General features: G+C 36.3%; 1 long non-coding RNA gene across 1 annotated transcript; it reads left to right on the forward strand.

Moving 5' to 3' along the window:
- Positions 1-9712: 9712 nt before the first annotated feature.
- On the forward strand, positions 9713-12180 carry LOC126818847 (uncharacterized). The gene is made up of 3 exons (XR_007679361.2): positions 9713-10548; positions 11040-11190; positions 11510-12180. It is a non-coding gene; the product is annotated as an uncharacterized LOC126818847 (long non-coding RNA).
- The last annotated feature ends 1377 nt before the right edge of the window (positions 12181-13557 follow it).

Below are 13557 nucleotides of genomic sequence, written 5' to 3' on the forward strand. Positions count from 1 at the left end.
GCTTATTGTTTCTGTTAAGATTATTAAGCTTTCATATTACATATGAAAGCTTATTGTTTCTGTTAAGATTATTAAGCTTTCATATTACATATGAAAGCTTATTGTTTCTGTTAAGATTATTAAGCTTTCATATTACATATGAAAGCTTATTGTTTCTGTTAAGATTATTAAGCTTTCATATTACATATGAAAGCTTATTGTTTCTGTTAAGATTATTATTGTTATTTTTTTTTTGTGTTTTGTCCACAAATCGGATTTCTCAGAATCTAACCATAGGATCGTTCTGAAACTTTTACCTATCCCCCCAAAAATGGGTGGTGGCTGTTGATTAAATATATTTTCAAAACGTTTTACGAATCCGAAATCACCGAATTTTACGAAGGAATGCATTTGACCTACAATGCTGTAACTCTGTGACTATTTGACCTATTTTACTAATTCTTTTTTCTTTGAGTATCTTGAAACATTTACTTCAAATCTGCAATTTCGGATTTTGGCATTTCGAAAATTCGTCGCTGTCATTTCGAACCGGAAGTTATTACCAATTTGACAACTTCTTTAATAGTTGTGCGATTTTCGTGAAATTTAGAATGTTAGTAGATCTTGCCAATGCGACTTCAATGATGTCCTTGGAAATTTTCTAAATTATCTCCCCTGGGTGAAATTAAGGATCAAAGTTTTCAAAAAAATCGACGAAATATAGGTCAGATTGCCTTGAAATTTTTTTTCTGTACTAGCTAAGACAGTACTGATGAGTACACAAAATATGGAGTTTGTCGAGCAAACCGGAAGTGCCACCATCTCAAAATGTGAAAAGACCATACGGCTTTTGCAATATTTTACTTAAAGACATAAGAGTTACATTTTCTGAATGCTTGAAGGAAAGCCTAAAAATCTATCGGTTTAGAATTTTGATTTAGGTCAACTGATGGACGCCATTTTGAAATGAAAATGAAAATTAGTGAAAAATCCACATTTATGGGCTTGAAAACATACACAATTGGTCGTGGCTTAGAGAATCTGTCTCCTATTACCGAAATTAATACATTTGAGGATAGCCTGGATCATGGTCGAATGTTTGGTATTTGAATATTTCAAAAATTCGAATTTCTCCTTTGATGTTTTCCGTGCCGACAAGGTTGTTTTCGAGTTTAGCTGGTTTTGATTTCGCGCATGCGCTACACAGGAACCAACGGTACCATGAGTACTAAATTCCGGTGAGCAACTTTTCACGTTGGTACCTAGGCACCCTGAAAATTTCAAGGTGATACCTGCATTCGTTCAAGTCGTTTGTTCTTGTCACCTGCCTTTCGTCGTTTTTTTTTCTAAGTCAATTTACGGCTTCCATGAGGGGAAAAAAGTGGAATTTCGCCGTGACACCGGCACCGATTGTCCGAAAACCATGAAATTTGGACACAATACGCCCATTACCACCCCGGACTCTGTGCTTTACCCCCATTTTGATCCCATTAAAAAAAAAAAGTTTTAGCAAAAAAACGATTTTCGGAATTTAATATTGGTTTTAACCCTGTAATACCCAGACATGATATATTATTATAATCCCTATGAAATATTTTAATTATTTACTGCTATAATATGAATTATCACTTATTCCCCGTTAAATAAATATCGGTCACCTGGTGCCGCTGTACAACTTAAAGGACACTGGCCTCAAGTCAATTTACGGAGAGAGAGAGAGAGAGAGAAATGGGGTTTAACGTCCACTCGACACAAACTAGGTCATTTCGGGACCAACATATGGTTTAATTTTATTTCAATAATTCGCTTGCGCGTAGGGGTCTTTAGCAGTGGGAGGACCCGGAGAAAACCCACAAGGTTGGACAGGCGACCCTACTCCTTGCGTCAATTTACGGCTTCCATGAGGGGAAAAAAGTGGAATTTCGCCGTGACACCGGCACCGATTGTCCGAAAACCATGAAATTAGGACACAATACGCCCATTACCACCCCTGACTCTGTGCTTTACCCCCATTTTGATCACATTAAAAAGAAATTTTCGGAATTTAATATTGGTTTTAATTAATTTTGAAATTGGAAATGCAAAGAGATTTTATCGCCTCTTCCGTATGTGATAGGTATTGGTACTATACACATTATCCTTAAAAGACAATTTTTTAAACTGACCGTAACGATGCATCGACACTAGAAACCGAAATCGCCTATTTTGACCTATTTTGACTGCTGGGGTATCTTTCCGTACGTGACAAGGAGTAGGTCGCCCGTCCAACCTGTGTATTTTTTCAGGATCACCCGGTTTCCCCCCACTGCTAGACCCCTACGCGCAAGCGAATTATTGAAATAAAATTGAACCATACGTTAGTCCCGAAATGACCTAGTTTGTGTCGAGTGGTCGATCAACCCCATTTCGCTCTCTCAATTTTAGCACTCCTAACTCTAAAACTAAATGCAAGGAACGGGCCTATTTACAGAGGTCACAATTTTAACCTACATGCACACCTACATGATATACATATTATTATAATCCCTATGGGATATTTTAATTATTTACTGTTATAATATGAATTATCACTTATTCCCCGTTAAATAAATATCGGTCACCGGGTGCAGCTGTACAACTTCAAGGACCTTGGCCTCAAGTGCATGGGACCAACTCTACATTTTCTGAAATGTCAATAAAAGCCCTGGAATGATTTCATTTAAAAAAAATAATCAGAAAGTAAATCTAGTTTTATTTATATGCTATTTGTTGCCAGAAAATATATTTTGTTACGAGTCTAATTCAAATTTAAAAATAAACAATGGGTCTGAGGCATATTTTATTGATATATAGAAATTAATGCAGTGTTCTCATTATGTGATAAAAGAGTGCCAGAAATGTCTCGAAATTCAGCCATTTGTGTATTTAGTATATCAAGTATATGCGTGTATTACAAAGCTCTGATTTGTGTGATTTGTGTACACCCCGCTCCCCCCCCCCCTCCTCGTGTCACTATCATGTACATATCAATTCTGCTGCCAACCCACCCACGCGAACATGACTAAATTATGAAACATTGTCTAGTCGTTTGTATGTTACGACAAAACGAGGCCAGCGTGGCTCATTTGCTGCAGAACGGAAGGCCTTGCAAGGATTAGTGTCTAGTCGTTTGGATGGTACGAAAACCCGAGGTCAAAGTGGTTCCCCGTTGGCAGTGGTGAAGTATGGAAGGCCTAGCAAGGACCTGTGTCTAGTCGTTTCGATGGGACGAAAAACGCCCGTCCCCTCGTCCATGGTACAAGGATTAGTGCCTAGTCGCTTGGATGGTATGCAAAACAGAGGTCCCCGTTCTCTCCCTTTGTCTGTGGTTCTTGACCGAAGGCCCGACAACTAACTTTGCGTGCAGTTTTTTAGGTAGGACGAAAAATCGAAATCCTGTGTGCATATTGGCGTGCACGAAAAATAACCCTTTGCATTTGGAATTTTATGCACCCACCCCACCCTCGAACAACGCTTAACATAACATTTTGTTTTCACTACCTACATTGTAAAATTTGTTTGATTTCAGATGACTTAGCCCCGGTTTTTCACAGTGAAAGATTTTGATGAAACTTGACATGCATGTTTATAACCCAAAGATATGGTTCCTTTCGATATTTGCGCATATCGAATCGTAACTTCATGAATTATGGTCCCTGATTGTAAGAAAAATCACTTTATATTTCGCGTGTTCTCTATCTATCTCTCGGAAATGGAATATGGAAACATACACAAGCTAGCTAGTGTATTACAGGTTGGTGGTGGTGGGGATGAGGTCTTCTATTTGCAATGATTTTTTGACTACAAAATATACGCTCTAACTCATTACTCAAACTACAGCAAAAAAAAAAGCGGATCGGAAACATTCTTACAATAGCAACGCACTTCGGGATTAACTTAGAAATGGTTCCACTACTGATGTCTTCCGCCTTACTCCTGCCACAGTAGTGGCTTGTCCTACGGAGTTCCTTTCCGCAAGTTTTTTTTAGTCAAATGACTACAAAAAGGTTACTGGCCTATGTATAGCTCCCTTAATTTACACATAAACTGACCTAAAACTGCACTGCACATATAATAAACCAATTCCCATTGAAATAAAGGTGAAGCCGTACCGCATAATTATATGATTTGATGAAACCCAACTGCTACCTGAAGTTTCTCGCCTATCGAAGTTATAATATCCGCCGGTGTCATGGCGGCTCGCACATTATAAGAATCATTGCTTTGAAAATGTAGAACGCATTAACACAAAGAAAAACTGATGGGTAACTAGTTTAGTGGTCCAGTCTTCACTATAATTTGTGATAGAATTACTGTTTTAAAAAAAACTGAATGATGTAAAAATAAAAATGGTTGGAGTGCCCAAGTTTAGATTTGTCGTTGATTTCATAAAGATGTTAGGATATAGAACGTTAAATACTGTGTGATTCAACATGGCGGCCGAGGGGTTTAATATGATATAAGTACGAAATACATGTACATGTAGTACCAAATGGTTTATATGTATGAGAGTCAAGGTTTGGACTAAATGTCTTGGGGAAGTAGAGGGCGACTAGCATGTGCCTCTCTTTAGTGGACCGATGTGAGATTGCCCATTGTATTAACTGGACGGGTAGGCCTATTCACCTTCAGTTATGTGTCAATGTCAAATAAGCGGCTTCGTATCAACACGGTCGGCTCTGGGCCGGTTTAATTCTACGTATCTCTCGTAGCTGAGAGAAAAAAGATTTTTTAGCCCAGAGAATATCTTCCGTCAGAGTGGTTGTTGATTCATAGATTCTAATAACCCCTTTTGAAGTTTATATGAAAGCTTTGATATCTGCTATGCAGATCTAGTTATTGTTATTTTTTTTTTGTGTTTTGTCCACAAATCGGATTTCTCAGAATCTAACCATAGGATCGTTCTGAAACTTTTACCTATCCCCCAAAAAATGGGTGGTGGCTGTTGATTAAATATATTTTCAAAACGTTTTACGAATCCGAAATCACCGAATTTTACGATGGAATGCATTTGACCTACAATGCTGTAACTTTGTGACTATTTGACCTATTTTACTAATTCTTTTTTCTTTGAGTATCTTGAAACATTTACTTCAAATCTGCAATTTCGGATTTTGGCATTTCGAAAATTCGTTGCTGTCATTTCGAACCAGAAGTTATTACCAATTTGACAACTTCTTTAATAGTTGTGCGATTTTCGTGAAATTTAGAATGTTAGTAGATCTTGCCAATGCGACTTCAATGATGTCCTTGAAAATTTTCTAAATTATCTCCCCTTGGTGAAATTAAGGATCAAAGTTTTCAAAAAAATCGTCGAAATATAGGTCAGAATGACCTAAAAAAAAAATTCGATACTAGACAAGTAATTACTGATTCGTACACAAAATATGGAGTTTGTCGATCGAACCGGAAGTGCCACCATCTTTAAACGTGAAAAATCAAAAAGGCTCTTTTGCTATTTTACTTACAGACTCGGGCGTCATATTTTCGGAATCCTGGAAGGAATTCCTAAAAATCTATCGGATCAGAATTTTGATTTCGGTCACGTGATGGTCACCATTTTGAATTGAAAATGAAAAATAGAAGCAATTTGAAGGGCCGGGACTTTGGAACACAAGAACTCTCCTTCTAATTAAGCTAGAATGTTCAAACTTGGTGTAGGCGTTCACTAGGTCAATGTCATGATTGAGTTCAAAGATGAGCATTTTTTGCCTAGGGTAAGCAGAGATAAGCAAGCTGATTTGTTGATTCTTTAGGGCACGATGACATTGGTTATAATGAATGGAGGGCGATGAAACTCTTGTCAATCGAGAGGCTAATAGCTGGCCTGTTGTGTGAAATCATTGTATCATTTTTTGAAAATGTCCGGGGTAGCCGCAAAAAGGAGATCGAAATCCAAAAAGTCGTATTTTTACGATTTGGGGCATTTTTAGAGGTCGTGTAAAGTAAAATAAAGCATGCATATACATATATTATTGATATTAAATATATCATATAAAAAACTAAACAATGAATCAGCTGTCATTGACAGATTTTATATTATAAGCATGGTCAGTGGAAGGTCAGCGTATTGTCTAACTTGAACTCACTGACTCCGTAACATTATTGTGGGTATGGTATAAGCTGAATTTGATGAGATGCACATATCTCGTATGACTATTTGGTACTTACAGTGTTAGACTTTGTCGTAACGTTACGGTCTCCATTCATCAAATCGTCGTTGGGGCTATAATACGATTTTGAATCAAGTTATTTATCACTGAGGGACTCAAAATTAGGTTTGATGTAGCTCTGCTCATTTACAGTGGCGAATTTAACGGGCTCATGGGTTCCAGCTCTCTCCTCTAGAAATTTCACAGCACCCGCATGGATTGTGGCTAATTTTGTGGCAGAATTTTATTTTTCTGGGGGAGGTACTTCTAAATGGCTCCGACACAAGTGCCTGAAATGCCATGAAATCACGTTTTCGGCCTCCAATTAAAATTTCTTAGCGGGAGAACCCCCTGACCCGACCCCCTTGCGGGGCTTCACGGTCGGTATCAGCCCCCCTCCCCACCACCATGGTTAATCCGGCGTTGATGTTCCCTCTTGTGCAGCTGCAAAAGAATGTACAAGTTCATTGCCTCATTGTCAAAGATCCCACTTTTCTACCCCAGTTCGGGTAATGAGGTCGAGCGTATATTGTATAGGGGATATTAAACAAGCAAACAGTATGGCTGATGTCTCCCGCCAAAACCCCAAAGTAAAAGATGACACATTAATTAATCGCACTTTCATATTTTTTTCAAAAGTATCGAGCAATCAAACTATACTGTAAATTTCATCACTCTCTGTCAGATAGAAATCAAGGTTATCTTGTCCCAAAGCATCGACCAATGAAATTGCCAAGCTGTAGCTCAAAATGTTCAGTCAAGACCTGATGAACATCTACACCAAGTTTAAACATTCTAGCTCAATTAAAAGCTGGGTTGTTATGTTCCAGTACTTCATTATAACCAAAGTTATCATACCCCAAAGCATCAACCAATTCAAAGTCCCGGCCAATCAAGTTGCTTTGCTTATCCTGACTAAGAGAATGCTCATTGTCGAACTTGGTCAAGGTAATATGGTCAAGGTACTAATGTAATGAAACTATACACAAAGTTTCATCAAATTGCTTATCTCTGCTTACCCATTTTAATAGTCCCCTGCCAATCGAAAAGCCCCCCGACCCACCCACTCCACTCCCGTGTAATACATTAGGTTATAATTGTGTTACAAACGTATCACAAGGAGCATTTGAATATTCTCTCTGAGGCATCTGATACCACTTGTCATTGAGGTGTTCACACAGCCAACTCATTTTTGTTTGTTTGTGTTATCTTTATTCAGTATAAATCAACTAATACAAATGAAAAAAAGTACTTGGTTTAATGAGATTATCTTTTGAGAGTTGGTCATACAGGTATCACTAATCATAATTGCTCTTAACTTCAAATATATACACGATTAGGTGTATTCTAAATATCAAATAAAACAATGATGATTTCTTTACAATAGCAGTACAACAAATTTATTTTGATCAGTTGATCAAAAACCTGATTATATTTACAATATATTCTAGGTCTTTGCTCTTTATTCTATTGGTTCAAAATATGATAAAAGAGGCTTATCAAAAAGTTTATATCATGTAGTCTTATATAACAAATAGAACAATGACATACAAGATGTTTCAAATCATAATCTATTTGCATTATTTATTTCAATAATTTGACCTGTGATATTCATGTATAAAGCAAAATAGTAAACATTGAATTTCATTCACTTTTATGTATAATATAGTATTAAACCGGTTAATTATTGTATACAACATTTATTTAATTTCATAGCAACATTTTATACTATTGTATTCATTGTAGTTTTTTGTCATTATTAGCCCAGTCCGTGCATAGCATTATGATGTGAAATCCTATTTCATTTCAATTATAATAGTCTTCATCTAGAAACAATATTACTATTTATATTGGTATGTTACTACCAAGATATAACAATAAAATTAGCAAAAGTATGTATAAATTAATAAAGTTCTCTTTAGTATCTTTCATGAATAGTCAATTGTTCAATACCATTATTTCTCTTCACCTCATGCAAATAAATTGAAATGGGATTTAATGTTCAACTGTTTTACTTCACAACTTACATAAATCATTTGGTGATAAAGAAACATACATTTCTAGTATTTTTTTAACATAGTGTACTATACTATGCATCATTATATAGAAGACATATGAATGAATAAACAAAAATATGGCAAAATGAACAACATGAGAATGATTGTAGAAGTATAAGAACAAAGCAATTGTTTAATATTAAAAATATTTGATTTTCTTCTATTTTAAAGTTACATCCTTTACATTTGTATTTATACATTGTATGCAAAACATAATTAGAGAGAAATGGGTTTAACGTCCACTCAACACAAACAAGGTCATTTCGGGACTAACATATGGTTTAATTTTATTTCAATAATTTGCTTGCGCGTAGGGGTCTTTAGCAGTGGGGGGAAACCAGAGTACATATATTTATTTTATGAATAACAGTAAATGACAATTAGATACCTTATTTTTATATATGTCCTTAAATGTTATATATTTATTGTTTATATGTATTTTATATTTATTATATGAATCACAGTTAGTGATAAAACAATTTCCTCTTTTCTGATTGTATTGCAATCTTGTTATAAATAATATTATATCACACAATACGTTACATTTTATTATACTCTCAAAGGCTAGCTACCCTGTATATCACATATTCAATCCCAGCATTGTCAACAGAGTTCATCAGCAAACCCTGACAAAAAAGTCTAGTATGGTCCGATCTACCAAGGACCCTTCTATAAATTGTAATGCACGTAAAACATCCCTTGCCAATAAAACAGCAATATATTAGTGACCTAAATGCCACTAGGCCGGCAGCCAAAATTTCTACCGTGCAACTCCGCTACACAGTCCACCATAAAATAATCTGCGACCATTATAAAGTAGACGATGATGTTTTAAAGAAAATTTACTAGTGTTCCAAGCTTCGGCCGCGCAATTTGTGTGTGAAATAGCTTTATTTAACGTCCGCTTCCACCGAGGTGATATCGCAGACAATAACATGTTATTTGTGTATGGTGAGAATATTTACAAAGTGATTAATGGAAAATAGATAATTGAATATATATATGTACAGAAACATTGACTAACTGGTGCAAAGTAAAAAAAAGTGCTATTTGAGACGATCACAGACATAGACAGACGAGCACAGTGCAAGACATACATAAACATGGACGAACATATGGACAAAATGGACAATTACGAACAGACAGGAACATTTAAATACAGAGACATGATATGTACATATATATATATTTTGGTCATTTTGTCGGTCTGGTCGTTCTGTCCGGTAGAATGGCAGGGCGGTGCTACTCTTCCTTGGGGCTTGTCGGTGAGTGATAGGCCTGATCCATTCTTCCTTCCATTTGGTTTTTGTTGTCCGGTATGGTGGTTCTGTTTCATCTTCATTTTTTGTGTTCATTCCTTTTGTTTGTTGGTTCTCTGAAGGAAGAATCCAGCACCTGAAAAGAAAGAAAGAAAAAAAGAGTATCTGGTCTTACAGCTAATCTGGGATTATTTCATCTGAGATAAGGAACAGTGGAGGGGGGGGGAATGGTGGCAAAAAAAAATAACTTAAATAGAATGAAAGATATAATTAAAATAAATTGGATAGAGTCAGGTAAGAATAGTAGTAGGCATAAGGTTCAAATAAAGCATAGTATATTTATAAATACATTTTATAATTCTTTATTTCAAATCCATTAAGGGTGATATAAATTTATTCGTACGGGATTTATTTGACTCGCGCTGTTATAAAGCGTAGGGAAATAACTGGTGATTGGTCACCATGGGCCAATCAGGAGCTCGTATTGTGAACTGCTGACCCGACCTTGAAAGTTGTAAACAACAACACACATGTGTAATGGCTGCGCCCATGAAAGAACGTGAATCGACTGATATTTCATCAAATTTACGCTGTATTATTCATTACCAAGGATTTAGAAAGGAACGAGAACAATTATTTACAAAATCTCGCTGGGATAAATTCCGTGAATGTGCCCATGAATGGCTAAAACTTGATGGGCGAGCGAAATGGATAGCTGAACAGGCGACTTCGGGTGATATAATCAAACAAGGAATTTATCGACGGCGACGCGTCAAAAGATACTGGATTTCACCCAACATGCTACAGGCCTTTTACAGACAAATTCCGAATTGGGTCTGCCCGTAATCGTATAGATAAAGAAAAATTAAAATCCCCGGCTACAATCCAACCAGGGAATAGCGGGAGTGTAGACGATCTGGGACCTAGCTCTCCAAACAAATTACGCTCCTGAAGCAAAAAGAAAGAGTAAATCGGTGCTGCCTGTTGTGTGTATTATATGTAAACAACGTGACGGATTTGTCACTGTTGGAGAAAATAGGAAGAAGGATGTATTAACACAGACTCAGACCCAAACAGGCTCAGGTAGGCCTAATGTTAATATTATGTTACTTACTAAATTTATAATTATTACTAATAAATATTAAATATATTCATCCTACAGTTTTTAATTATTGTGTTGTTGTTTTTGTTGTAAATGGAATCAGAAGTGCTACTGCAATCACTGTAAAATTGTTATGAAGCTAGCCAGTAAAGCCCTTTACCCCATTTGTTGATTTGGCACAGTCATTGGTTAAAGTGTTGCACATTTGCTTGCACAAGGGATGAAACATAGAGAAGTTAACTTGTTTTTTATTTTCTTGGCCCACTTGTAGGTGCCTTGCTAAGACGATCTGTCTCTAGACCATTTCCGCTCACACAAAGGATCTGAACTAAACCGCATGCCAGAGTTGACCAGCCAGGTACATGTACATGTAGGCCTCAAAGTGACATTCCCTCCCCCACCCTTGAGCACAAACAACATTCAACGCTATATGCCTATATGGTGTATAATTTGTTTGCAAATTTGTTTGTAGGCCAACTGTTGAAAGCTGCTGAATTGAAAGAGGATGAAGATATTTTAAGGCATATCAGAGGGCAAGATTGTGTGGCCATTGAGGTCAGATATCACCAAAAATGTTATAGGCAATATACATGTACTGAATTTCTTAGACAGTTATCAGAAAGGTAAATATTTGTGATGTTTTTTTTATTTGTATTCTCCGCCTTCTTGCCACTGGTATTATTCAAATAAAACTGAACCATGGGTGAGTCCTGAAATTACTATGTTTTTGTCCAGTGGACGTTAAACCGCAATTCTCCTCTCTATCTCTCCTTGTACTGCTAATGCCTTCCTGTCTTCATTAGCTGGTTTCTGCATGAAAATAATATGTTAACCCTTGTGTAAGTGTATTTTTCCTCTGTTGTACGAAATTAATGAGAGTAAACCAAGCTCCAGAATTTTGTTTTAATTGTGTACATGTATATGTTTATTTATATTTTTCAGCAAAGATGACTAGCCCTCCGTCGAATATTAAACCACATACAATATATTCTGTGAAGATGTCATAAGAGAAAGAATCATAAATGGCCAGCAAAGTTGTCTTGTACAGAGAGAGAGAGAGAGAAATGGGGTTTAACGTCCACTCAACACGAACTAGGTCAGTTTGGGACTAACATACGGTTTCAATTTTATTTCAATAATTCGCTTGCCCGTATGGGTCTTTAGCAGTGAGAGGAAACCGGAGTGCCCGGAGGAAACCCACGAGGTTGAGAAGACGCCTCTATCTCCATGCCACATACGCTCACACCTGGGATCAAAGCCACAGCCACAAGCCAGAGGTGACCGACCAGCTAGAGGTCGAAGCGCGGCACTCTAGGCCATCCCAACCCCCCTTTCTTGTACAGACCTGTGCATGTGTAGTCAATGTGAAAATGAAAAAAAAAACTGTTAAAGAGACCGAATTTGATGTTAATACATTTAGTGACAGTGATGATGATAATGAAGATTAACTTTGATGACATTTGATGTGCAGAGTAACTGTTTAATTTTGATTTTCAATGATTGTTTCACTTTAATAAATAATTTCACAACTGTTCATCCTGTTTTCTAACCTTTCCCTTCATTCCAGCCCAGATACACAATTATTTTTTTTAACTTATATCTACATGTATGTTTGTAATTTGACCATTAATCATATCCGAAATAGTAGTTCACAGCTACATGTACAGTTGTAAAAATACTGTAGTGGCTAATTGAAAGGGAACATGTATGTGGGTTTAGAATGTTTATCTTAGTGGAAAAAAATCATGTGGTTCAATGCTTATAAAGTGCTACTGATCTCCATTATTTCAAAAGCATATCACTCAACTACTGTCAAACATATCCCCTGGCTAGAATATGCTACAAATCGACTCTAGCATGTTCCATACAAGCGATAATTTCTGAGCAAACATCCAACAACCAACCCTAACAGGCCCTTGAGATCCAACAAACAAAATAATTATTGGGCTTGTTTGCCCACACCTGGTCTTATGATTCATACAAGACCTGATAGTCTATCAATTACAGGCATTTGACAGAAAGGGAGATAATTCTTTTTTACCGTTAATGGATTTCCACAATTCTTTATTCACCCATGACATTTGTGTTTTGAGCATTTTTATTTACATCAAAATCTGTCCAATAAACTGTTCATTGCCAAGGATGAAGGCATGAGGTGTTTTACCAACTATTTAATTTTATGTCAACTTCAGAATTGTTAGTACACAAATAGCATTTATTTGACAATTTTGACGAATTTCATCTGGCCCTAAATCAATAAATTGCAAACATTTTGCTTGGAACTCCCAGATTTTGTCTTCCTGGCATCATAAGCTTTCCAAAAATGTATAGTTTTTCTTTTATGGAAGACCGTGTAGCGGAGTTGTGTTTCTAAGCTAGCTAGAAATTTTGGCTGCAGGCCTACACCTCCCAAGCTAAATTTCCCTCATGTCATCCTGTATAGCAAAGGCATATGACTGTCTTAATTAACCCAGTACTAAACACAATTTACTTGTTTCATTTTTCCAGCATTTTTCAGGATAGCTGATGGGATGCGGGTCAAGTTATGCCACTTGTCTATTTAATTATTTACCAGTTAAAAATCGAATTAACTTCACCAAATTTTTACTCATTATAATGATTTTTTTTTTCTGTTCATATTATTTCTATGACATGTGACAGTGACTGTGAATATGAAAGCTTTAATATCTGCTTAGCAGATCTAGTTATTGTTATTTTTTTTTTGTGTTTTGTCCACAAATCGGATTTCTCAGAATCTAACCATAGGATCGTTCTGAAACTTTTACCTATCCCCCCAAAAATGGGTGGTGGCTGTTGATTAAATATATTTTCAAAACGTTTTACGAATCCGAAATCACCGAATTTTACGAAGGAATGCATTTGACCTACAATGCTGTAACTCTGTGACTATTTGACCTATTTTACTAATTCTTTTTTCTTTGAGTATCTTGAAACATTTACTTCAAATCTGCAATTTCGGATTTTGGCAT

This window comes from Patella vulgata, chromosome 4 (genome assembly GCF_932274485.2).
Source record: "Patella vulgata chromosome 4, xgPatVulg1.2, whole genome shotgun sequence".
NCBI lineage: Eukaryota > Metazoa > Mollusca > Gastropoda > Patellidae > Patella > Patella vulgata.